The 24,716-nt window shown below is 39.9% G+C and overlaps 1 protein-coding gene and 1 long non-coding RNA gene across 4 annotated transcripts in view; one reads left to right on the top strand and one right to left on the bottom strand.

Annotated features, from left to right (window-relative positions):
* The window catches only part of gpc5c (glypican 5c), a 348,645-nt gene that overhangs the window by 80,507 nt on the left and 243,422 nt on the right, over window positions 1–24,716 (top strand). The gene's annotated exons all lie outside the window — the stretch shown is intronic.
* Window positions 3,138–5,586, bottom strand: LOC133618873 (uncharacterized). Its single transcript, XR_009817356.2, has 4 exons — window positions 5,412–5,586; window positions 4,886–5,039; window positions 4,665–4,761; window positions 3,138–4,087 (listed from the first exon to the last, which is right to left on the bottom strand). It is a non-coding gene; the product is annotated as an uncharacterized lncRNA (long non-coding RNA).

The raw sequence follows: 24,716 nt of genomic DNA, 5'->3' as shown, positions 1-24,716 counted from the left end.
AACGAGCAAGGCGGCGAAAAACACACCATTGTAGTGTAAGTTGTAAAAGAAGAAAATTCCTCTTTGCCTTAGTGGATAAAATGGAATGGGATTTGTTTGGCTGCCATATGTCCATACTGCACTTTTCAGTCATATAGTTGTATTTGAAAAACATCTCACTAAAGTTATTAAGTCTACAGTTTCATGGAGAATTGCCAGAGAATTCTCATCGAGTGAAAACGTTTGAGGATTATGGTGTACTCGGTCAACATAAGTCTCATTAAAACTTAAGAAAATGTGTTGACATTCAAATCAAAGATTAAACTAACAAATGAATACACCTAGAGTAAAGTCTCCTAACTTTACAAAGATTAGTTAACACAAACTAAATTACTCTGAATTGTGGGACTTGTTTTGCAGTTTCACATTCAACATGACTCCCAGAAAATTATTTTCATGCTTTCAAATGCTGAACCATTGGAATGTTCCTCCAAAGTAGTACAAGAACATGTCAGGTCATCACACATTGATAAAAAAGATGATTCAAGGCTTCTTGTTGGGCAGAGAGTGCTAAAAAAGCTACATAGAGAGAAGCCCGTTTTGTGGTTTTTGTGTCTTGATGAGCATGTGAGTCAGGGCCCAAGTGGGTTGCCGAGCACAGGGACAAATGAGCTGGACTATTAAACGGCCTCCAACCAGGTCATATAAATTAGAGCCAGTCAGCTGGAAAACGGCCTTGAGAATTGATGCTGGAAAAGAATGCGTTCCCAATAGGACACCGGTGGCTCCCATTTTCTCTGCTCTTGTGTCAACACATCCTGATTTCTGAATTGCAGAATAAATTGTCAGTTATTCTTATAATCACAGACCCAGTTCACATTCTTCGCAAATAAGTTTTATGTCCTGGACCAGCACAAGAACCCAAGTTCACATCTAAATGTATTTCTTCATCTCAAGTCACAAGTGACCTCTTGTGAACATTAGTGATTCCATACAGAGTACAATTCAGGCTGGTATTGGCAGTACTGATTCGATGCCGATACTTTGTGCAAATATACTTAAAGTGTCTGATTAAGTTTAAAGAGTTGCGTGTTTTCAAAGAATAACATATCTATCTAAAAAAATTGTAAAAATGTAAGAAAAAAAGACCAAAAAATCGGAATGTTATGAGAAAAAGCTGACTTTTTTTTTTAAATTTATTTTGGAAAACCTTGTTACATTGTTTAATGCATCCAGTGGGGCATCACAACAAAATTAGGCAATTAAGAGTTGGACAATATCGGATATCGGCAAAAAAGCCATTATCGGACATCTCTAGTCAGACTATTGTCCACAAATATAATTGTCGGTGACAAATTTTATTGTCGACAATGTTGACTAATGGTTGCAGCCCTACTTTGTATGTGCTATCAAGTTTGCATGTGTCTTAATACACGCAAACCTTTCGAAGATCTGGCCCTAAAGTACAATATTCTGATCATTACTCTGCATTAACTATTTAACAATTGGACACTAAGACATGCAGTGTAAATCCAGCCTCTGTCTAAAAGCCCACAACTCTGTAAAGTGACTAAATATGTGCCCACCTTGGAGCTCTACTGCCATGTGTTGCACAGACCCTGACCTTTTTTTTGTAGAATAAAGCCGCAGGGACGTGTCAATGAAAGCTGTTAGGTCTCCAGTGTACAACTTCTGTGTCAGCGTATCCACCTTCACCTCTACACCTCAGCGCACTGCGCTCCCAGGCAAAACACTCTTAATGGCCAATATCTTACAATACTCTAATGCAATGCAAATAAAGCATAAATACCGACTGTTTACTTATGTAACATATATGTTTTACACCTGGAGTCGAGGACGTCGATTTACACTGGGATGTTATCCTTAAACCATTTTGTGGTTGTTCTCTCCCACTTAATGTGCTTCACACAACACTGCACTGTACTATAGTGTGTGTACCAACACTTGCACTGATACTACACACACACATATCCAAGGATCAGGTTTTAGGGGATAAGCGGCCCACCCTGTGACAATACTAGCAAGGACTGAAAGGCAGGTATTGATAGTTAAAGGCCTACTGAAATGCGATTTTCTTATTTAAACGGGGATAGCAGGTCCATTCTGTGTGTCATACTTGATCATTTTGCGATATTGCCATATTTTTGCTGAAAGGATTTAGTAGAGAACATCGACGATAAAGTTCGCAACTTTTGGTCGCTGATAAAAAAGCCTTGCCTGTACCGGAAGTAGCAGACGAGTAGCATGACGTCACAGGTTGTGGAGCTACTCACATCTGCACATTGTCTACAATCATGGCCACCAGCAGCGAAAGCGATTCAGACCGAGAAAGCGACTATTTCCCCATTAATTTGAGTGAGGATGAAAGATTTGTGGATGAGGAAAGTGAGAGTGAAGGACTAGAGGGCAGTGGGAGCGATTCAGATAGGGAAGATGCTGTGAGAGGCGGGTGGGACCTGATATTCAGCTGGGAATGACTAAAACAGTAAATAAACACAAGACATATATATACTCTATTAGCCACAACACAACCAGGCTTATATTTAATATGCCACAAATTAATATCGCATAACAAACACCTCCCCCCTCCCGTCCATATAACCCGCCAATACAACTCAAACACCTGCACAACACACTCAATCCCACAGCCCAAAGTACCGTTCATCTCCCCAAAGTTCATACAGCACATATATTTCCCCAAAGTCCCCAAAGTTACGTACGTGACATGCACATAGCGGCACGCACGTACGGGCAAGCCATCAAATGTTTGGAAGGGTACACTGTAAAAACTGTTGCCTAGATCTAACTCAATAAAAAGCAATTTTTGTTAGTTTAGTCAACTAATTGGTATTTTGAGTAAGTAGAACTTAATAATATGCATTTCGATTTATGCAAAAAGATTAAGTTGCGTTTACAGAAAAAGCCAAGAAATTGAGTAAAATCAATGAAAAAAACATCAGCATATTAAACACACAAGACTTAATTAAAATAAGTAACATTTAAATGAAAAAATATTTTTTGTACTCAATTTTATTAATTTTGACCAACTTACCCTTTCTTTGTTTTGAAAATGGAAACTGCTTAAAATAATTACTTAGAAGAATAAAAAAATCAAAACATATCAAATTCCACCTTTATTAAATCATTACCATATAAAAACAGTGGCAATGAGCTGGACAGTATGAACAGTCAACATCCATATTATACAAGAATGCATGACCTCAACTTTTTAAAGTGCTGTATAGAACACCTTCACAGTAGTTTTCTTTTTTTAACCGTATACATATTAAAACATTTTCACAAGCCATATCCAAACCTGTCAATAAGCTGGACAGTATTAACAGTCAAGAACATCAGTATTTAGTGCGTAAAAGAATGCATGACCTCAGCATCTCAAGTTTTACTTAGAACATTCACAGTACAGTTTCTTGCTAAAACAATTTAACATTAAGATTATCTGTACTTCTGTAACAATTCACAAGCAGAACACCTTCACTGTAGTGTCTTTCAGTGTGTATATTTTGAAACATTTTAACTTAAACAACTCACAGATCCCTCCTTCTGACCAGCTGGAGCTTCACAGTGGGGCAATTTAGTGTGTATAAAACATAAAAAAACTTAATTTACACACCAGAAACGATGACCTGGAGCTTTGTATAAAACCTGAACAGGACAAACCGTTACAACATTCTGAAGAATTCCACTCAATGAACAATGTATAATGATTTTGAACAGACACAAGAAAATAGCTGTTCAAAAGTGCAAGCTGACAGTCATGGCTCACTGCCTAAGCTAGAAGCTTGTTTTTGAGAGTCATGAATTTGGGGGTTGGTTTTGGGCGCAGTGTGTCAAGTCCCACAAAAAGTCTTTGAAACACCTCAAATGTTTTGGAAAGTTTGGATGGATACTCAAGATTAAGTGCATACGTCAACCCCAGAAGTAGGCAGCATGCTTTGACCAGGTTTCCAAGATGAGTAAGGACTGGTACTCCCTCAATGATGATTCCTACTGCATTTGTCTCACAACAGATGTAGATGCTCATATTCTTCATTTCCAGGTCCTCAAGAACAGCGGTCTCTGCAGTTCCCTTTGAGATACAAAAACAGTAATTAAAAAAACAAACATCTAATTTTATATTTACAGTAATATAAGTTGTGTGATTTAATTCAGATAATGATTACTTTTGTGATGACCATTTTGAAAACTTTTGAATTCTAATTTGAGATCTTGCACATTAAACTTGGTACAATAGATGCATTTCCAGCCACATGTTTTTTATTGGCATTTCTAATTTGCATATAAAAAACCTGAATAGAACCACCGGAAATTAAAACAAACAAACAAACAGTAATATGTTATATATATATATATATATATATATATATATATATATATATATATATATATATATATATATATATTTTAATGCTTGTTTAAGGGGAGTATTTTTTGTTTGCATTGTTTTTTTAGGGCAAACAGAAACACAAGACAGAAAGGCATCACTCTGTGGTGCTATGCTAATTGGCTATCCTGGGGCTCTTGCCAACTAGCTGCAAGCTCGACCTCCACCTGACAACTGCTGGTTCAGTCAGTTCACATAAAAGTAAACCCAATTTAAGCTTGTACATCAGACTGATCCAAACCTGCTTTTAAACAATACTTACAGTAGTCAGAGATTAGCTCCTGTCCACTCTCTCCCACGTACTCTATGAGGCATCTCACAGTCACATCTCTCTTCTTCACAGCAGAGGCACTTGGGTCCTAGAGTTAAGAGAAGAATAATAAATAAATGAATTTTGTTGGCAATTTTACTCCAAATCTGTGATACCGTTATTAGAGCATGATTACAGATTCAGTTTAAACTTTTAAACCACTTTTAACCCACCTGTGTCAGTTCCATCAACAAGTTCTTGATGCGCTGCAGTCACTCCTCCTTTTGCACTGAAGAGCTCCAGGAGTTTTGGAGTGTACCTGTCCAGTTGGGACATAAATGTTGATTCCAGTGGAACAGCAGTGCACCTTCGGAACGCTTCATTAATCTGTATGACAGCAAATGTTGACCGTTACTGATATTAAGGGTATTAGTATACATTTTCAGGCAAAATGTGAGTCTAGTATGTCATGTCCAAGTCACAATGGAAACTTGGTCAGGAAAAATAGAATGATAATAGAATAGAATAGAATAGAAGATATTCTACGAGTCGGTGGTGGCAGGCGCCTTCTTGTACGCCGTGGCCTGCTGGGGCAGCGGGCTGAGAGCGAGGGACGCAAACAGACTGGACAAGTTGGTAGAGAAGGCCAGTAACGTGGTGGGAGTGGAGCGAGGCTCTCTGGCGGTGGTGTCAGAGAGGAGAAGTCTAGCATCTTGACAGATGAGAGCAAAGGGATGTATAAGAGCATGGGCAACCTACATGAATGCAAGGCAAGGAATGGCTGTGTCCAAAGGTCCCATGGTGCAGTCTGTAATGCTTTAAAATGTCACTCTTGTTGGTACAACAGTGCTGCACAACTTACAGGGTCATCCAATCCGTCATTGGACAGAGAGAACAAAAAAGACAAGTTATGGTTCATGTCTAACCTCTTGGATATATAAGCCTGATGAGAGCCCTTTATATCTGGTTTTTTTACACCCTAATATACTCTTTTGCAGTATTTCCTCTAGATTTTTTTGTAGCCACGGTGGTCTAAGTTGGTAACCTAGCAACAGTAAGGGGGTCCGGGAGCATGCCCCCACGGAAGAAAAATTTTAAAATGTACCCTTTAAATGGTGACTACTGGTGAGATTTTTTTTTGGGGGGGGGAATGTTGAGATTGAGACTTACACAATGAGTGTTATTCTTACAAGAGTAGCGTTTTGCCTAGGAGTGTGAATGGACAGTTTTGCCTAGGAGTGTGCATGGACAGCAGGTCTGAGGGGCTTCAGATAGCTCTGTCAAGTTTACCTAGCTAGCTGCTAGCAACTTTTAATGCAAGCTAGTTAAGCAGCTTTAATGTGGCTGCTTATAAACTGAAGAATAAAATATTAAACTACCACGCAAATTAAACGCTAATTATAAACTTCACAGCTATAAACAATGTTTGGTTGAAGTTAATGAGCTGTTGGAGGTAAGAGCACATTCGAAATGTCGGTCGGCGGGAAAAGTAGTAAACTAAATATAACATTGAACCATGCTTTTGAAAATGTATACATTTAAATCCTGGCAAATACTGACTTTTAACAATATAAATTGTTACTTACATGAGTTCGGTAAAGTGTTTTCCTTGGGCTCCGTGAAGAAACGTGTCTGGGCTTGTTCTTCCACAGCCGCATGCAGGTGGGCGGGTCCTGACGTTTTAGGTCTGATATAAACCTTTGAACTGAGTTTTGCTAAATCAATTTATGTTGGAAGTCCAATAAAATTAATTTTATCACATAAAAAAGTAAGTTACGAAAATATTCACACTTTTTACTTATAGATAACTCAAAAACTCTAAAAATAAATTGATTTATTGGAATAAATATACTTTTAAAAATAAAGTAGAATGGACAATACCACTGAAAGAGTTTTTACAGTGTACTCACGGTACCACGTCTGCGCATCCAACTCAAAGTCCTCCTGGTAAGAGTCTCTGTTGTCCCAGTTCTCCGCAGGCCAATGGTAAAGCTTGACTGTCATCTTTCGGGAATGTAAACAATGAAACAGTGGCTGTGTTTGTGTTGTTGCCGCAGCCGGCCGCAATACACCGCTTCCCACCTACAGCTTTCTTCTTTGCTGTCTCCATTGTTCATTGAACAAATTGCAAAAGATTCACCAACACAGATGTCCAGAATACTGTGGAATTTTGCGATGAAAACAGACGACTTAATAGCTGGCCACCATGCTGTCCCAAAATGTCCTCTACAATCCGTGATGTCACGCGCTGACGTCATCATACCGAGACGTTTTCAGCAGGATATTTTGCGCAAAATTTAAAATTGCACTTTAGTAAGCTAACCCGGCCGTATTGGCATGTGTTGCAATGTTAAAATGTCATCATTGATATATAAACTATCAGACTGCATGGTCGGTTGTAGTGGGTTTCAGTAGGCCTTTAAGTGCTGGGCAGCGGCACAGATGATTTTTTTAACACATTCCTGCTCCTATTGAGATTGTGCGTGAATATGGATCGAGGGGAAGTGGTTATGGATATTAGGGCTGGATTATGTTGACCCGGAGAGAACCTCTCGGTCTCGGTGGTTTTCAGGTCCTCACTATCAATGTGGCCTTGTTGAAATAATGTTGAAGTTGTGCCATTCTCCCCTTGAGCACTCTGTATGTGCTATGATGAAGGGCAAGATACTTGGAAAATGTAGTAAGCTAAGCGACAAGTTACCCTCCATTAAATGTAGCTAAAGTACAGGTGAAGCTAACTCGGAGAATTACACGACAAGCTACACGGTAAAAGTAGCTGGCTACATCAAAGCTACATTTAACAACATTTCTATCTATGGCCCACATGTATAATATCAATGTTCTAGTAATTGTACATATATTACTATTACCTATCTGTCATTTAGCTGGGGACACCCTACCACTACCTCTAGGGGTCACTATATGTATTTATTTAGTTTGCCTTTTCTTTGGCTCACCCCTATAATGTTATTCATGTTCTCTACCTACAGTAAAAAAACAGCATCTATCTATATCTTGACAAAAAACTTGTGTGTTGTTTGGGAACAGTTGGTAATAGTTATGTGCAGTAAAACTTTTCATGAAGTCACCTTCATGTGTGTTCCTACATTTGTGTTCCAAGTCTTAGATCAAGAAAGCACTTATGATTTTAGTTTACTGAGTAAACAACTAAACACTAAGGCATTGTTTTCTCTAAAGGCATACATTTGTCTAAATATGGCCAAGGACACACACTATTGTGGGTTTCCTGCACGTCATCTTCATCACTAAAGGAAAAATATAATCTGCAGGAGAGAATTCCTCTGACATTTTTCAAATATGTTTCTTTTATTTTTTTAGTCAGCTTGAAGTGTTCCTCTGTCTCGGACTCCCTCGTGGTCATGTGACATGAGTGTCTGTTATGATTTTGTTACTAGTTTGGATGACCCGCCTTATCTTGCCTCTGATTGGCCAGTCCGTAATGTTTCAGCCTAACCTTAGCCAATTGTGACTCATCATCGGAACACCAAGCAATCATCATGGATGTTCTCCGCATGTATGGATGTTCTCATTCATCCAGCTCATTGGATTTTATAAAGTCCATTTTCTCTCTTTGTAGCTTGGAGCTTTGATGTAAGCTACCTAGCTACATGGGTCTAATAGTAGCTAAGCTACAGGAAAAGCTACTCATTAAAAAAGTAGCTAAGCTACTTGTCTGAACCAGAGAAGGACAAGTCGTAGAAAATGGCTGGCTGGATGTTGATGTTCTACATTGCAGAACCCTTTAATTGGAGTGCTTACAGAATTAGCACACTTTGTATCAAATGTGTTAGGTGGCAACAGAGAAATGCCACTTCAAAATATAATCGTCATACTTAGAGTAATATCAATGAAATGGAACCATAGCGCCCTACATTGTGCAGCTACATTGATAATTAGTCCAAGAGAAAACTGTTTACCATTAAAGCAGTTTGCGTAACTCAAGGCTGGTCAGCATTTACCTACCCGGACGATACGGAGGCAAACTGAATTAAACTGAACTATTTTACGTTTATGGGGCATTTGTAATAATATATGTTTCACACATATTAAGGAAATCAATCAACTCCAAGTTTGTTTTTTTGAAATACTTTACTACATGAGATTGGAGAATTGGTCTTGGGACATTCTGAACTCCTGTATCAATGCCAGTCTTGTATTGCATATTAGTATCGCCTGGCAGAGTTGCCATAGAGCGGGGCCATTCAGCTGGCAGCCCAGGGGCCAAATCCGGCCCGGGAAAGACAACAGTCCCCGAGTTCATTTAAAACATTTCTGAAGAGACAAACATTTCTTTAGCAGATCCCTAAAAACACTACAGCGCTGCCATTTAGAGGACCTTTGACTAGCTTTTAGGCATTAGGTTGTTAAAAAGCAGCAGAGACTTCCTGTTATACAGACAGAGCTATTATTTTCTGCAAATTTAGTAAATAATACATCAGATGTCCACTGCTGAGGATGCTGGTTCTCAGGAATATACAATAATAGTGAAGTGAGGAGTCTGGCCCTCTAGTTTTTAGCTTTCTGAAAATGTTGCCCCCAAAACAATTTAATTGGATAGCCCGCCTTAGAAGGATGCAACTGATTTCATGGTGTATTGTTGCCGTACCGTCCGGATGCTGTTGTCATAGACTCGAGCACTTGTGGACAAACAAGCGTAGTCATGGTGATAAATCAAGAGCGCAAAACGAAAGCCCAGGCAGAAGGCTGCGTACATGGCTGTTCTGGCATGTGGGAATGGTTCCAAAGGGAATTTCCAAAAAGTTCCATCGCAAAAGAAAAAGAAAAAACCCAAAAGCATTAGGTGTAATGTATGTCCTTGCAATGCTTCATGCAGCCTACAAGAAATATATTCATGTTGTGTAATACAACTGTGTTCACTCCATCACATTCAGCAAGTTTTAGATAATAACTGGCGTATATATTGGACTATAAACCTTTATAATACTCTGACATCTGCACATGCTGTACAAACCCTGGAAAAAAATAGGGAATCACCAGACTTGGAGGATGTTTAATTTTGTAGACGAAAGGAGCAGATGACAGACATGACACAAAACTAAAGTCATTCTAAATGGCAACTTTCTGGATTTGAGAAACATTAAAAGAAAATAAATTGTGGTAGTAACAGTTTCATTTTTAGATCAAGCAGAGGGAAAATTATGCAATCTGTAAATTCTGAGGAAATTATAGAATCACACTGTACATTTTCATTTCCAAAACTGGCACCTGCATCAGATTAAATCTGTTCATTAGTCTGCAGTTAAAAATAATTGTTCACACCTTGGAGAGCTGTTGCACCAGGTGGAGTGACATGAATCATGGCTCCAACAAAAGAGATGGGTTATCAAACTTTCTCACAAAGGTAAATCATCACACAATGTCGCAAAAGATGTTGATTGTTGACAGTCAGCTGTGTTTAACATCTGGACCAAGTGCAAACAACATGGGAAGGTTGTAAACAACAAGCATAGTGGTAGACCAAGGAAAACATGAAAGCATTAAAACAGAAAAATATGTCTTAAAAACAGAAAATGCACAGCAAAACAAATGAAGAACAAATAGGCAGAAACTGGAGCCAGTGTTTGCGTATGAAAACGTAAGCCATGAATAACACAGAAAAAACAAGGTTTCAATGGTCTAAGATGGATGAAAGTCATATTCAGTGATGAATTGCAAATCTGCACTGAGAAAAGTGATGATGTTGGAACTTTTGTTGGGTGTCCTTCCAATGAGATTTCTGAAGACAACTGCTTGAAGAACATTAGCAGTCATGAGGCTGCATGGCAGGTCATGGCACTGGGGACATCATTACATCTTCTATACATGCACAAGTTGGACACTTTTCTCATTCCATCAGTCAAAAAGAGGTTTGGGGACGATGACATCATTTTCAAGATGATAATGCATCTTTCGAGCAAAAACTGAAGACTTGAGGTCAATGTCATGGCCTGCAAAAAGTACGCATCTCAATCCAATGTCAAATGTGTGGTGGAAATAGAAGAAACTGGTGGATGACAAGACTCCAACCTGCAAAGCCGATCAGCAATCAGAGAAAGTTGGAGCAAGAGTTCTGCTTGTCACTCGTTAAGTACATGCCTCAGAGACTGCAAGCTCTTATAAAAGCCAGAGGTGGTGCAACAAAGTACTACTGGTGTGTTGTTTGTTGGGTTTTCATGGTTCCATAGTTTTTTCCTTAGAATTGAGGGATTCCATACTTTTCCCCCTCTGCCTGATCTAAAAATGAAACTGTTACAGACTGCCACAATGTATTTTCTTGATTTCTTTGAGTTTCTTCAAGGCAACACATGCATACACGCACACACACACGCACACACACGCATGCACGCACACGTGAAAATGGCAAGTGAAGCCAACTGCCACTCATGCATTTGCAACTGAATGATATCATAGTTGAGACTAAATCAACAGCCCCTCTGCAGGTTTCAGCCAAGTAATGCACTCTGTTTGGCTCTACTTTAAGACTCTTAATCCATTATAAATTACTAACAATCAATTGCATTTTAAGCTAATTAATCATCATGCCCATTTCTCACTTTGAACACAGTTCCGACCGCTTTGACCCATTTTCCCCTTTTTTGCTCAGATTAATGCACTTCACCGTATATTTGTAATGCAAATATTGTAAGCCTACCTTACCCTCTTGTTAGTTTTACCCGAGCTTCTCATTAGACGTCGTGCAGAAATGATAATAGTAGCCTGAGCCTTTAAATCATGGAAATAATGGCTAGTAGTGGCTGACTGGAAGGTTTGCATACACCATAGCCACACCTTAAAGGGGAACTACAGTTAGTTTTTTTGGAATTTTGCCTATTGTTCACAATATTTATGAAAGACATGACGACGGACGGATTTTTTTTAATGCATTCTAAATATTAAATACATTTGTTTAAAAGTGCGCTTACAATGGAGCTAATGGGAGCTGTTCAATTCTGCCTACAGAGCCCCTAAAAAAACATCCAAACACCTCCATTAGGGTTTTTTATGTAAGTATATATGTAATGTAGTAACATTGTTAATAACATTTAATATTTACGTATTTTGATCATTTAAAGCATACACAGCACATTAATTTAAAAAACGCATCAAGTTTGCTTTTTTTTTTTTGGAGAGCCACCAAACATAATAAAACATCACTTACTGTACAATGTCTGTACAATGTAGGATGCCGACTGCTAGGATGTTCATATAATTATTTAGATGGAAAAATGTCTCATAATCCTTGCAAAGAAACGGGGTAAGAGGGAGGTGGGAAAGCGCTTTTTGTGTCTTCCTTGCCAGTTCCATCCAGTTCCAGAACCATGATAAACGTTCTGAATTTATTTCATCCATCCATTCTTTCATTCTCAAACTAATTTTACTCATCTCATCATATGAAATATAACTTACTTCACCAATTATTATTTATTTATTTATTTTTATTGTGATTACTTATGGAGTATATTGTGAATAAATTCAGAACAGGAAGTGAACAAATGTTTTAGCAACTGTTATGTAAAAGAAAAGGGGTAGGATTAAATAAGCTCTGCTTCTTCCTACTCCTTTTCGAACATGTTGAAAAGAGAGACTGGAAATTGTGATGTATCATGTTGTATGCTTGCATGTTCGAAATAAACTCAAACCATACTTGCCAACCCTCCCGGATTTTTCGGGAGACTCCCGAAATTCAGCGCCTCTCCCGAAAACCTCCCGGAAGAAATTTTCTCCCGAAAATCTCCCGGAATTCAGCCGGAGCTGGAGGCCACGCCCCCTCCAGCTCCATGCGGACCTGAGTCCAGTGTGCGCACACAAGGAGACGAAACAGAAGAACGAGACCGTAGTCGAAGAGCGCAGGGGAGACACTTCTCCAGGGCCGATGTATGCTCGGGGCAACACCTTCACTTTACCCGGCAGTGGGTCTCCACAGCGGACGACTTTAGGGTGAATGATGAGTCCAGCGATTAGTTGCAAATCTTGCTTTATTGATTGCTTGCACACAGCCAATCCAACACAAAACCAACTAGTCCCTCCCCACACTCACGCTACCCCGCTCCCTCTCTTCTCTCGCCCACACACTCACTGACGTCACTCACCTCACATGCTGTCACCTATTAAAGGGCCACACACACACATACTCTATTCTCATAACACACAGTACAGTTAGTAGAACAACTGTGATTTCATTACTGTGTATTTGATAGGTGCCATTGCCCCGGAATTGTATTGCATTGTACTTTCAAGTACAACAATGAGTAGATGAGTGTTATGTGTGTGTATATGTGTAAATAAATGAACACTGCAATTCAAGTATTTCTTTTATTTATGTATATAATAAAATAAATATATATATATAGCTAGAATTCACTGAAAGTCAAGTATTTCATACATATATATATGTATATATATATATATATATATATATATATATGTATATATATATATATATGTATGTGTGGGAAAAAAATCACAAGACTATTTCATCTCTACAGGCCTGTTTCATGAGGGGGGGGTACCCTCAATCATCAGGAGATTTTAATGGGAGCATTCGCATACCATGGTTTATATAGGGCACAGAGTGGTTGGGTACAGGCTGGCCTAGGGGCGTGGTGATTGGCTCATGTGTTACCTAGGAGGTGTTTCCGTCTATGGCGGCATGTTGTTACAATTTCGCTGCGCTTGTTGAGGGATGACAGGTCTGGACGGTAAATAATAAACAGTTTCTCTTTCAAGCATAGGTTGCATCTTTTATTACCACTATTGTAAGGAAAGAGAAACTGTTTATTATTTACCGTCCAGACCTGTCATCCCTCATCAAGCGCAGCGAAATTGTAACAACATGCCGCCATAGACGGAAACACCTCCTAGGTAACACATGAGCCAATCACCACGCCCCTAGGCCAGCCTGTACCCACCCACTCTGTGCCCTATATAAACCATGGTATGCGAATGCTCCCATTAAAATCTCCTGATGATTGAGGGTACCCCCCCCTCATGAAACAGGCCTGTAGAGATGAAATAGTCTTGTGATTTTTTTCCCACACATACATATATTGCGCTCTACTACGGTATCGAGCACTATTTTTTGGATAACCTTATTAAGACATATATGTATATATATATATATATATATATATATATATATATATGAAATACTCGAGTTGGTGAATTCTAGCTGTAAACATACTCCTCCCTTCGTAACCACGCCCCGCTCCACCCCCGACCACGCCCCCACCCCCCACCTCCCGAAATCGGAGGTCTCAAGGTTGGCAAGTATGACTCAAACTCAACTCAACTCAGGTCCGAAAATGGCTGTCAAAGTGTCCCAACTTGTCAGATTATATACTCAGCCACCTATTTTTCAGGTGAGAGGCATGATTTATGATCTACGATAAACTTACAGATAGCAGGGAAGCGAGGAAGCAGCAGACCACTTGATGCCAACATAGGGACAAACAGAAGTGATTACGCCGTCACCATTAATAGTTCATCTGCGTTAGCGTTTATAATAACAATATCACTAATACTTGGTTAATATTCAAGTCACGAAATGTAAATGGATTATTGTTGGCACTTTTTGAAAGGTTATTTATCGGATTTTATGGGCGGAATAGTGGAGGTCCCATTGGCTGTGCTGTAAGTGGACTTTTATAGAATACATTAAAAAAAATCCATCCCTCGTCATATCTTCCATAATGATTGTGAACGCTCTGCAAAATTGCAAAAGTGCAGTTCCCCTTTAAGAGATTGAAAACCTTTGGCTTCACGTTATGTACAATACATATACAGTTTGTATTCTGTTGAATTCTAATATTTGATGTATGTATGGTGTTTTTTTGGTTTGGATCTGAAAGAATAGTCCCCACATATGTGATATGTGATACGGGTAGTGGATAGAAAATATTCTCCAAGCCAATCCATACTCATCTCCATAAGTAGTAAGCAGTTGGCACTCTGTCTAACCCTGACTGACTGACTGACTTACTCAGCACTCCATTAGCTAATGACTCTCCTCACACATCTTTTTTCTCCTCCCTTCCTCCTTGCCTTCTCAGTGCTCGAGTGTAATATGCTGACAATATGCAGTAGCCTCCAACCCCACAAAAAAGACATCCCACGTGCCTTCTTTATGGTTTAGCTCGGACTAAGCAATCACCACGTGATTTAATGCTGGGCCCAGTACATTTGGAGCGGAACATACTATAAGACCGTACTTTATTTCTCTCTGTGAACCATGACTCAAAAAGCTGGAACCATCCTGGAAAACATGTCTTATTTGCAGATACTGTTGTATATTAAGTTAAGAACGGCAGGGTCATCATTTCGACTTTTTTATTCACAGAAGAAGGACTGCCAAAATAAATGAGTCAATATTTGTTCCCCTTATAGGGCCTCATTCTTTTACAGTGGCTTCCTTGCCCAGAAGGACCTCCTTCTAAGAGTCCCCCAAGTTTCCTCCATTCCCGCCAGCCTAAATAGCCCATGCCATCCATGTCTGCGTTTCCAAGACCACAACAGCAACAGCACGAGATACCTGGGTGTCCATTGGCCAGATGTTTTGGCAGCCGGTGGCTAAACTTACTTTGGTCGTCGTAATACTGTGCAGCTGGGGCTACAGCTGTGACACTTACGCCAATGCCTACCTCATCTGTGTTAGCATTTTAATGGTAATTGCTGGTTCAGCGGGCAGCTTCAAAAAAATGGACACAAAAATGCAATCCACGTGTGCAGACGCAGACATGATGAACTCTTTTGACCTCATTCTGTCTTACGGCCACCTTCTCTGGAGTTGTCTTTCCAAGTATCGTGTCTGTAATGCCGATAATTACGTTCTTAAAGATTGGAAAATGTTGCATGCGGAATTCAAAGTAACGCCCATGCATAGTTACGAGGAACAATCCCGCTGCAAATGTGGTTACTAGGCTGTCTGTGATGAAGTCTGGAGTCAGACGGCCGTACCAACGAGCCTGGCGCTATTCCCCTGGTGTTTAGTTTGCATGTCTTGTACCCCACTTTGAGGCTGGGTGGGGTCACTTTCTTTGCTTTGCTATAAACCCTCAAAGTGGAGCGAAAGAAACCGAGTGAGGAGAGTGTTCTTTCTCTCTGGTGATTTACATCTCAAGGAGTTTTCCCTGTGATATATTAAGGAATGAGTCTCTTTTTAATGATCAATGACCTCATTCAAATGCGAGACAATACAGACAGAATGACCACGGAGTGACACAGATTAAAGTGGACGCTTGAGGGGAAAATGAAGAGAACATGAGAAGCGGTGGAATAATAATGGCATTAAATTCTTAGAGGAAAACAGTAAATGATGAAAGGTGAGGTCATTAAGGCTGAAGGAAAGTTGTCACAATTACCTTGTGATTCGTTTGGTTTGCAGCTGTTGAATATTGTTATGACACGATAAGTCGGATCAATAGTTGAGACAAACCAATTAGCAGTCTCCTGTTTTCAAGTCGTTGTCAGGTCAAATTCATAATATTATAAACAGGCCTTAGAAACTGATGCCTACAATTTAAAGGGGAACATTATCACCAGACCTATGTAAGCGTCAATATATACCTTGATGTTGCAGAAAAAAGAAAAAATATTTTTTAACCGATTTCCGAACTCTAAATGGGTGAATTTTGCAAATTAAACGCCTTTCTAATATTCGCTCTCGGAGCGATGACGTCACAACGTGGCGTCACATCGGGAAGCAATCCGCCATTTTCTCAAACACTGAGTCAAATCAGCTGTTATTTTCCGTTTTTTCGACTGTTTTCCGTACCTTGGAGACATCATGCCTCGTCGGTGTGTTGTCGGAGGGTGTAACAACACCAACAGGGACGGATTCAAGTTGCACCAGTGGCCCAAAGATGCGAAAGTGGCAAGAAATTGGACGTTTGTTCCGCACACTTTACCGACGAAAGCTATGCTACGACAGAGATGGCAAGAATGTGTGGATATCCTGCGACACTCAAAGCAGATGCATTTCCAACGATAAAGTCAAAGAAATCTGCCGCCAGACCCCCATTGAATCTGCCGGAGTGTGTGAGCAATTCAGGGACAAAGGACCTCGGTAGCACGGCAAGCAATGGCGGCAGTTTGTTCCCGCAGACGAGCGAGCTAAACCCCCTGGATGTCTTGGCTCACACCGTCCCAAGATGATCAAGAGAAGAATATCGACCCTAGCTTCCCTGGCCTGCTGACATCAACTCCAAAACTGGACAGATCAGCTTTCAGGAAAAGAGCGCGGATGAGGGTATGTCTACAGAATATATTAATTGATGAAAATTGGGCTGTCTGCACTCTCAAAGTGCATATTGTTGCCAAATGTATTTCATATGTTGTAAACCTAGTTCATAGTTGTTAGTTTCGTTTAATGCCAAACAAACACATACCAATCGTTGGTTAGAAGGCGATTGCCGAATTCGTCCTCGCTTTCTCCCATGTCGCTGGCTGTCGTGTCGTTTTCGTCGGTTTCGCTTGCATACGGTTCAAACCGATATGGCTCAATAGCTTCAGTTTCTTCTTCAATTTCGTTTTCGCTACCTGCCTCCACACTACAACCATCCGTTTCAATACATGCGTAATCTGTTGAATCGCTTAAGCCACTGAAATCCGAGTCTGAATCCGAGCTAATGTCACTATAGCTTGCTGTTCTTTCCGCCATGTTTGTTTGTGTTGGCTTCACTATGTGACGTCACAGGAAAATGGATGGGTGTTTATAACGATGGTTAAAATCAGGCACTTTGAAGCTTTTTTTAGGGATATTGCGTGATGGGTAAAATTTTTAAAAAAACTTCGAAAAATATAATAAGCCACTGGGAACTGATTTTTAATGGTTTTAACCATTCTGAAATTGGGGTAATGTTCCCCTTTAAAGTGCAACAGTCACTGTATTTAACACAATAACCAAACTGGGGTGCAAACCAACTCAACCCTTCTGAGAACCACTTGGAAGAGTCTCCAAATGTCCACAGGTTCTCTCTTCGTGAGAAAGCAATCCAATATGGAGATGTAACTACAGCTTGTAAACCGATGAAACTAGGTGCCGACCGAATTTTGTTAGTATTACCAAGTACGGATTCACGTAAAATCAAACGATGACAATTTCTGATACTTGGGTTGCACGTGATGTCTTTGTCTGGTTGCAGAACCAGCCCAAGCACTTTAGAATTTCATGAACTGGCAGACTATAATATCCTAAAAACATGTTCTACCAAGTAACATTCAAAACAGATTTGTAAAAAGAGAAAATAATTATAATCTGAAAGGAACTGAGCTCTTTTATCAGTCTCGATTTAGAACAGTCACAATGAAAATAAGTATTTCAATCAGAGGTGTTTATGGAACAAACTTGACAGTGGAATCAAAAAATCTCTTGAATCTCTTTCTGTTTTAAAGAAAATGTAAAAATCACGATAATGAAAAGATATGACTGAGTACAATTATTGGCTTCATTATTGGTATCAATCTTGTAAAATGAAAATATGACTGTAGTCGCCAACATTGAAAGTCAATTGTTGTATTTGTAAAAATGAGGGGCAGATATACGTTTTTAACATCTTTCTGCTCCTTTTAATTTATACTTTACTTTAATGTTGTGTTGACTGATCTATTTTTATGAATGAAATAAATCAATTAACTGAACTGAACACTTGGCAGGCAAACAGGCGTTTTTGTAGCGAAATGTAATTTTCCATGCCAACAAAGCAAACATGCCTGACATAAAACGCTTGAAAGTAAAGCTCCACTTTTCCAGCTAGCTCTATGCACCTTCACATTAGATATGCCATATACATGCTGTTGATGAGCAATTTTACATGGCGATTTCAACGCCTCCAAATTTAACAATCAAAATTACAACCATGTTACATAGAGTAATCAAACAGCTTGTCTGTAACAAGTAGAATACTTACAGTATAAACTCATTGTACAACTCAACACAAGACCCGATTGGCATTCCCCCCCCCAAAATATCTTTATGATTTTTGATTTTTTTCATATAGAATAAACATTTACACCATGCACCGTAAGAAAAGCAAAGACTACTTCCTGACTATAGCAAAACACGTAGGACATGCATTTTTAAATCACCATTTCACATGAACAAACTGGTACCATAAAGTCCTGATACAGATTCCCAGGTTCTGGGAAAGGGAAAATTACCGATTCCTAGTTAGCATGTAGCATGTCAATACTAACTGCGACAACAAGGCTCTCTCCTGTTTACATTCTTTAATTCCAACCAATAAGAAAATACAGCCTGGCCTGCTGTCGGAGTAACTTTCCTAACGAAAACCGTTGTTTTTACAGAATTTTTTCCCATTTCAAGAAACGTAGAAATCCCTTTTTCAAATTTGATGATTCCGCTGGCACGTAATAGCACTGCTTTTTCATGTCAAATTCAAACTTGTAAAAAAACAACAACAACATATGAGTCTTGATCACAATATGTTAGCAGTTTTTTTTCTCAGCTGCAATATTTATTGGGGAAAAACTTGTGTGTACAAGACTCAATCGCATTAGCAGAGACAAACCAGTGTTTTACCTCTAGTCCCAGTGAATTTTTCTGTAACCGCTGCTAGCACGAGGGGTGTTTGGGTCAGGTTTTTATGCTGCCGATTCCAATGCCATTCACCTGTACCAGGGGTCGGCAACCTTTGACAGTCAAAGAGCCATTTTGACCAGTTTCGCAAATTATAGAAAACAATGGGAGCCGCAATTTTTTTTTGAAATTTTAAATGAAATAACACTGCATACAAAGTTTTCTTTTTGCTTTGTGCTATGTATAAACCAGGGATCTCAGACACGCTGCCCACACCTTTATATGGAATTTGAAAGCTGGTGCGGCACGCAGGTTTTACATGAATGGCGCATGTCAGCGTCATGCGTGCCGTGATGGTACAGCATATAGCACCCACTACAACCAGCGTGCCTGATCAGCCACACGTTGTATGGTGTTTCCGCTTTCTCATGTAGGTGACAGCAAGGCATACTTGGTCAACAACCACACAGGTTACACTGACGGTGGCGGTATAAAAAAAAACTATAACACTCTTACTAATAATGCGCCACACTGTGAACCCACACCAAACAAGAATGACAAACACATTTCGGGAGAACATCTGCACAGTAACACAACATAAACACAACAGGACAAATACCCAGAATCCCATGCAGCCCTAACTCTTCCGGGATATATTATACACCCCCGCTACCAAACCCCGCCCACCTCAACCGACGCACAGAGGGGGGGGGGGGGTTTGGTGGTAGCAGGGGTGTATAATGTAGCCCGGAAGAGTCAGGGCTGCATGGGATTCTGGGTGTTTGTTCTGTTGTGTTTATGTTGTGTTAAGGTGCAGATGTTCTCCCGAAATGTGTTTGTCATTCTTGTTTGGTTTTGGTTCAAAGTGTGGCGCATTATTAGTAAGAGTGTTAAAGTTGTTTTATATGGCCACCGTCAGTGTAACCTGTGTGGCTGTTGACCAAGTATGCCTTGCTGTCACGTACTTGTGCAAGCAGAAGATGTATATTGTATAACAAGTGTTGGGCTGGCACGCTGTTAATACAGAATGTAGAGAGCGCCAAATGTTGTACCATCATGGCACGCCCTTATTATAGCTGTAAGGGTGAAAATCGGTGAATATTAATCCCGGGAGTTTTCTGCGAGAGGCACTGAAATCCGGAAGTCTCACGGGAAAATTGGGGGGGTTCAGCAAGTAAGCTGCTGAGCCGCATCAGAGTGGTCAAAGAGCCGCATGCAGCTCCGGAGCCGCGGGTTGCCGACCCCTGACCTATACCGATGCCAATACAATCATGTGTATTAATTGTACATTCTTCAATTTATTGATGGTGAGTGCTATTGACATTTTAACAATATCAACACAATATTTAAACTAGTTCCTTATTATCTTCCTCTGTGTGTAATATGCTCAGCCTTGTCCTCCAGTGATAATGGTACTAAATATACAAAGAACTGCAGTTTATTTGCTGTAATGAAAGTGATCGTTATTAGCTTAGTGTATGGAGACACATAATTAGCTGCGAGCTGCTTGTCAGCCTGGGGGACCAAAAATAAATACAGTGTCAGCCAGAGGAGAGGCATGTTTGTAATTGGCCGTAAAAGACACGAATCGGCAATGGCAATCGTTTAGTTTTTCACGAAAATCGTCCGATACTAATCGGTAGCCGATCGATTGGAACATCCCCATCTTTCACTGTTTTCATACTTTCCTTTGTCTACCTTGTGTTAAAAATGAATAAATACAGTTTATTTAAAAAAATACTTAAATATAAAAAATGTATAGTAGTATGACATACAGTGTATTTGTAATTATGTAAGTGATAATGTCTTAATTATTTTGTTTATTCTATTTTATTTACATTTTTCATGTGTTTAAAATACAGTAAGGAGTGAGGTTACTGTAAATTAATGCGTTCCACTGTCAATTAATGACACTATTTTCCATGTATTCAAGAATTTGATGCACATTTCTGTTTATGTGCTCCCGCTGTTCCTTGGCTTTGAGAAGAAGCACGATTGCCCATCATTCATCATAACTGACAGGAATTACGGATTGGGATAACACATCCATGTCAGCAGTACGACTCTGTGGGAGAGTAATCAATATATAATTTCTAGAGATGTCCGATAATGGCTTTTTTATCCGATATTCCGATATTGTCCAACTCTTAATTACCGATTCCGATACCAACCGATACCGATATATACAGTCGTGGAATTAACACATTATTATGCCTAATTTTGTTGTGATGCCCCGCTGGATTCATTAAACAATGTAACAAGGTTTTCCAAAATAAATCAACTCAAGTTACGGAAAAAAATGCCAACATGGCACTGCCATATTTATTATTGAAGTCACAAAGTGCTTAATTTTTTTTTAACATGCCTCAAAACAGCAGCTTGGAATTTGGGCCATGCTCTCCCTGAGAGAGCATGAGGAGGTTGAGGTGGGCTGGGTTGAGGTGGTGGTCTGGGGGATCAGGGGGTGTATATTGTAGCGTCCCGGAAGAGTTAGGGCTGCAAGGGGTTCTGGGTATTTGTTCTGTTGTGTTACGGTGCGGATGTTCTCCCGAAATGGGTTTGTCATTCTTGTTTGGTGTGGGTTCACAGTGTGGCGCATATTTGTAACAGTGTTAAAGTTCTTTATACACCCTTAGTGTGACCTGTATGGCTGTTGACCAAGTATGGATGGCATTCACTTGTGTGTGTGAAAAGCCGTGGATATTATGTGACTGGGCCGGCGCGCAAAGGCAGTGCCTTTAAGGTTTATTGGCGCTCTGTACTTCTCCCTACGTCCGTGTACCGCTACGTACAGCGGCGTTTTAAAAAGTCATACATTTTACTTTTTGAAACCGATACCGATAATTTTGAAACCGATACAGATAATTTCCGATATTACATTTTAAAGCATTTATCGGCTGATATTATCGGACATCCCTAATAATTTCCATTTTAGTCTTTAATAATGTGCAATGGCTGCTGCACACTTCTTCCAGACAAGTGATACAGTATTGATTGATTGGTCAGTCCTCACTAAACCAAGAGAACAAAGTTGTTCCTGTTATAGTCTTAACAATATTACATTAGATCATTCCTCTCGGTGTGTGCCCTCTGGGAAATGACAGTAAATCCCACCTGTTCCCCAATAAGGAACAATAATCAACCAGAACAGTAAAAGCAGAGAGATTCTTGTTTGTTTTCTTGTACTGTGTTTTTGTACCAGGACCCCTGTCTCCAGGAGGACTTTGAAGACCTTTTCCATAGTTGCTTCCAATCCAGTGTCTGTTGTTCATCCTACAGCACGCCTTGAACTTTTGTGCCTCTTTTGGCACACTTTGCTGATGATTGACTGTCAATTAGCAAGAAAGTCAACGCTCTGTTAATTCAGCCATTGAACCATAAGTCAACAATGGCTGCTTTCCGTAGCCTGAGATGAAAGGAGGCAGCTCCACTTTTTACTTCGCCACTCAACTTTTGACTTTTCTGCGTGTGTACAGCCAAGACCAACGCCAGCAATCATCAAAAGAGAGATACTGTTTGAGTCTTTGACCCGCCGTTACACTTTCTATTGCAGATTTATGACACGCGGAGAGCGCGGAAATACATTTGGAACTAATTTTGGCAAAAATGAGGACGACGGCAGCGGTTTGTAGTGCGAAGAGCTGACTTTGTGATGAAGCTCCGTCATAAATTCCAAATTGAATTCCCGATGCTCGGTTAAAAAAGTCGATGTTGTTTCAGCAAAGGTCAGGCAGGAGCTGTTAATACAACCGGATCACTGTGTATGACTTGAATTCACATACTATTCCCGTCTTAGTCCTGTTGACACACCTAAGTGATCAGATACTTATTTCTTCCCGCAATCAAATACAAATGCATTTATGACCTTTATTTCAAGAAACCCTATGACAAATTGCCCTTTCTCTGACTTGTAACAACAAAGGTTGTTAAAATGTTGGACACTCGTGTAAAACAATGTGAGCTTGCACACAGTTTTGGATGCCTCTGAACGCTGTTTTTTGTGTGGGGGGGGGGGGGGTTTAATTGTCGGCCATTTGTGACATCACAGATTAATGGAGGTATCAATAAATCAATTAATTCCTTTATTGTCATTGTCATAATAACACTTAAGTCATACATGAACAACAATATTTTGTTTGAGCTTTGTCCAGCGGCATAGAAACTGCATTGATGTGCATGTTGACAATAGTTTACATTTTAGCATTTTAGCATTGTCAGGAAGATCGCAATAAGAGGGACGTGGGGGTGGGAAGATGTCTGATGGGTGTTACGTTGATGTTGCAGCAATGCAATGTCCAGAGCACAATTATTGAGGTGGTGAAGAGTGAGGTAATAAGATGGTCCGGGGCAGCAAAGGGGCAGGCTGTTCATTTAGCTGTCTCACAGCCTGGGGATACAGACTGTGAGACATTCTAGTGGTCCTGGCACAAATCGATCTATACCTCCTTCCAGAGGGTAGCAGGTTGAAGAGGCCATGTGCTGGGTGGTGTCTGTCCTTCAGGATGTTGTGTACTCGCTTTAGGCAGCGAGTTGTGTACATGGCACTCATCTCTGGGAGTATCGTCCTTGTAATTTTCCCCGCCGCTTTAACCACTCGCTGGAGGGCCTGTTGGTTCGCTTTAGTGCAGCTTGCAAACCACACTAAAAATCCGTAAGTGAGGACAGTGCTGATGGCACAGTTGTAAAAGTTGACCATTGATTTCTGCGGAATGTTTGCGCATTTTAGTTTCCTCAAAAAAAAAAGACGTTGTTGGGCCTTTCCGACTCTAGAAGCAGTGTTAATGTCCCAGCATAGATGTTCTGTTATGTTCACCCCTAAGAATTTGAAATGCTTGACCCTTTCTACGAGATTGTTATTAATTAAAAGTGGAGGGTGTTTGTTCTGCCCTTTCCTGCGGAAGTCTACAATTAGTTATTTGGTTTTGATAGTGTTAAGAACCAAGTACTTGTGGGCATATAGTACATTCACACGGTAAAAGTAGCTAGCTACATCAAAGCTACATTTAACAACATTTCTATCTATGGCTTACATTTATAATATCAATGTTTATGTAAGTGTACAAATATTACTATTAACTATCTGTCATTTAGCTGGGGACACCCTACAACTACCTCTAGGGGTCACTCTATGTATTTATTTAGTTTGCCTTTTCTTTGGCCCACCCCTATAATGTTATTCATTGTCTCTACCTACAGTAAAAAACATCTATATATATGTTGACAAAAAACAAAGACTTGTGTGTAGTTTGAGAACAGTTGGTAATAGTTATGTGCAGTAAAACATGAAGTCACCTTAATGTATGTTCCTACATTTGTTTTCCACATCTTAGATGAAGAGAGCACTTATGATTGTGGCTTACAGAGTAAACAACTACAAACTAAGGTTATGGGCATAGTTTTCTCTAAAGGCATACATTAGTCTAAATATGGCCAAGGACACACATTGTTGTGGGTTTCCTGGACGTCATCTTCATCGCTAAAGGAAAAATCTAATCTGCGGGAGAGAATTC

Source organism: Nerophis lumbriciformis, linkage group LG19 (assembly GCF_033978685.3).
Source record: "Nerophis lumbriciformis linkage group LG19, RoL_Nlum_v2.1, whole genome shotgun sequence".
Taxonomy (NCBI): domain Eukaryota; kingdom Metazoa; phylum Chordata; class Actinopteri; order Syngnathiformes; family Syngnathidae; genus Nerophis; species Nerophis lumbriciformis.
This window is presented reverse-complemented; position numbering and strand designations above follow the sequence as displayed.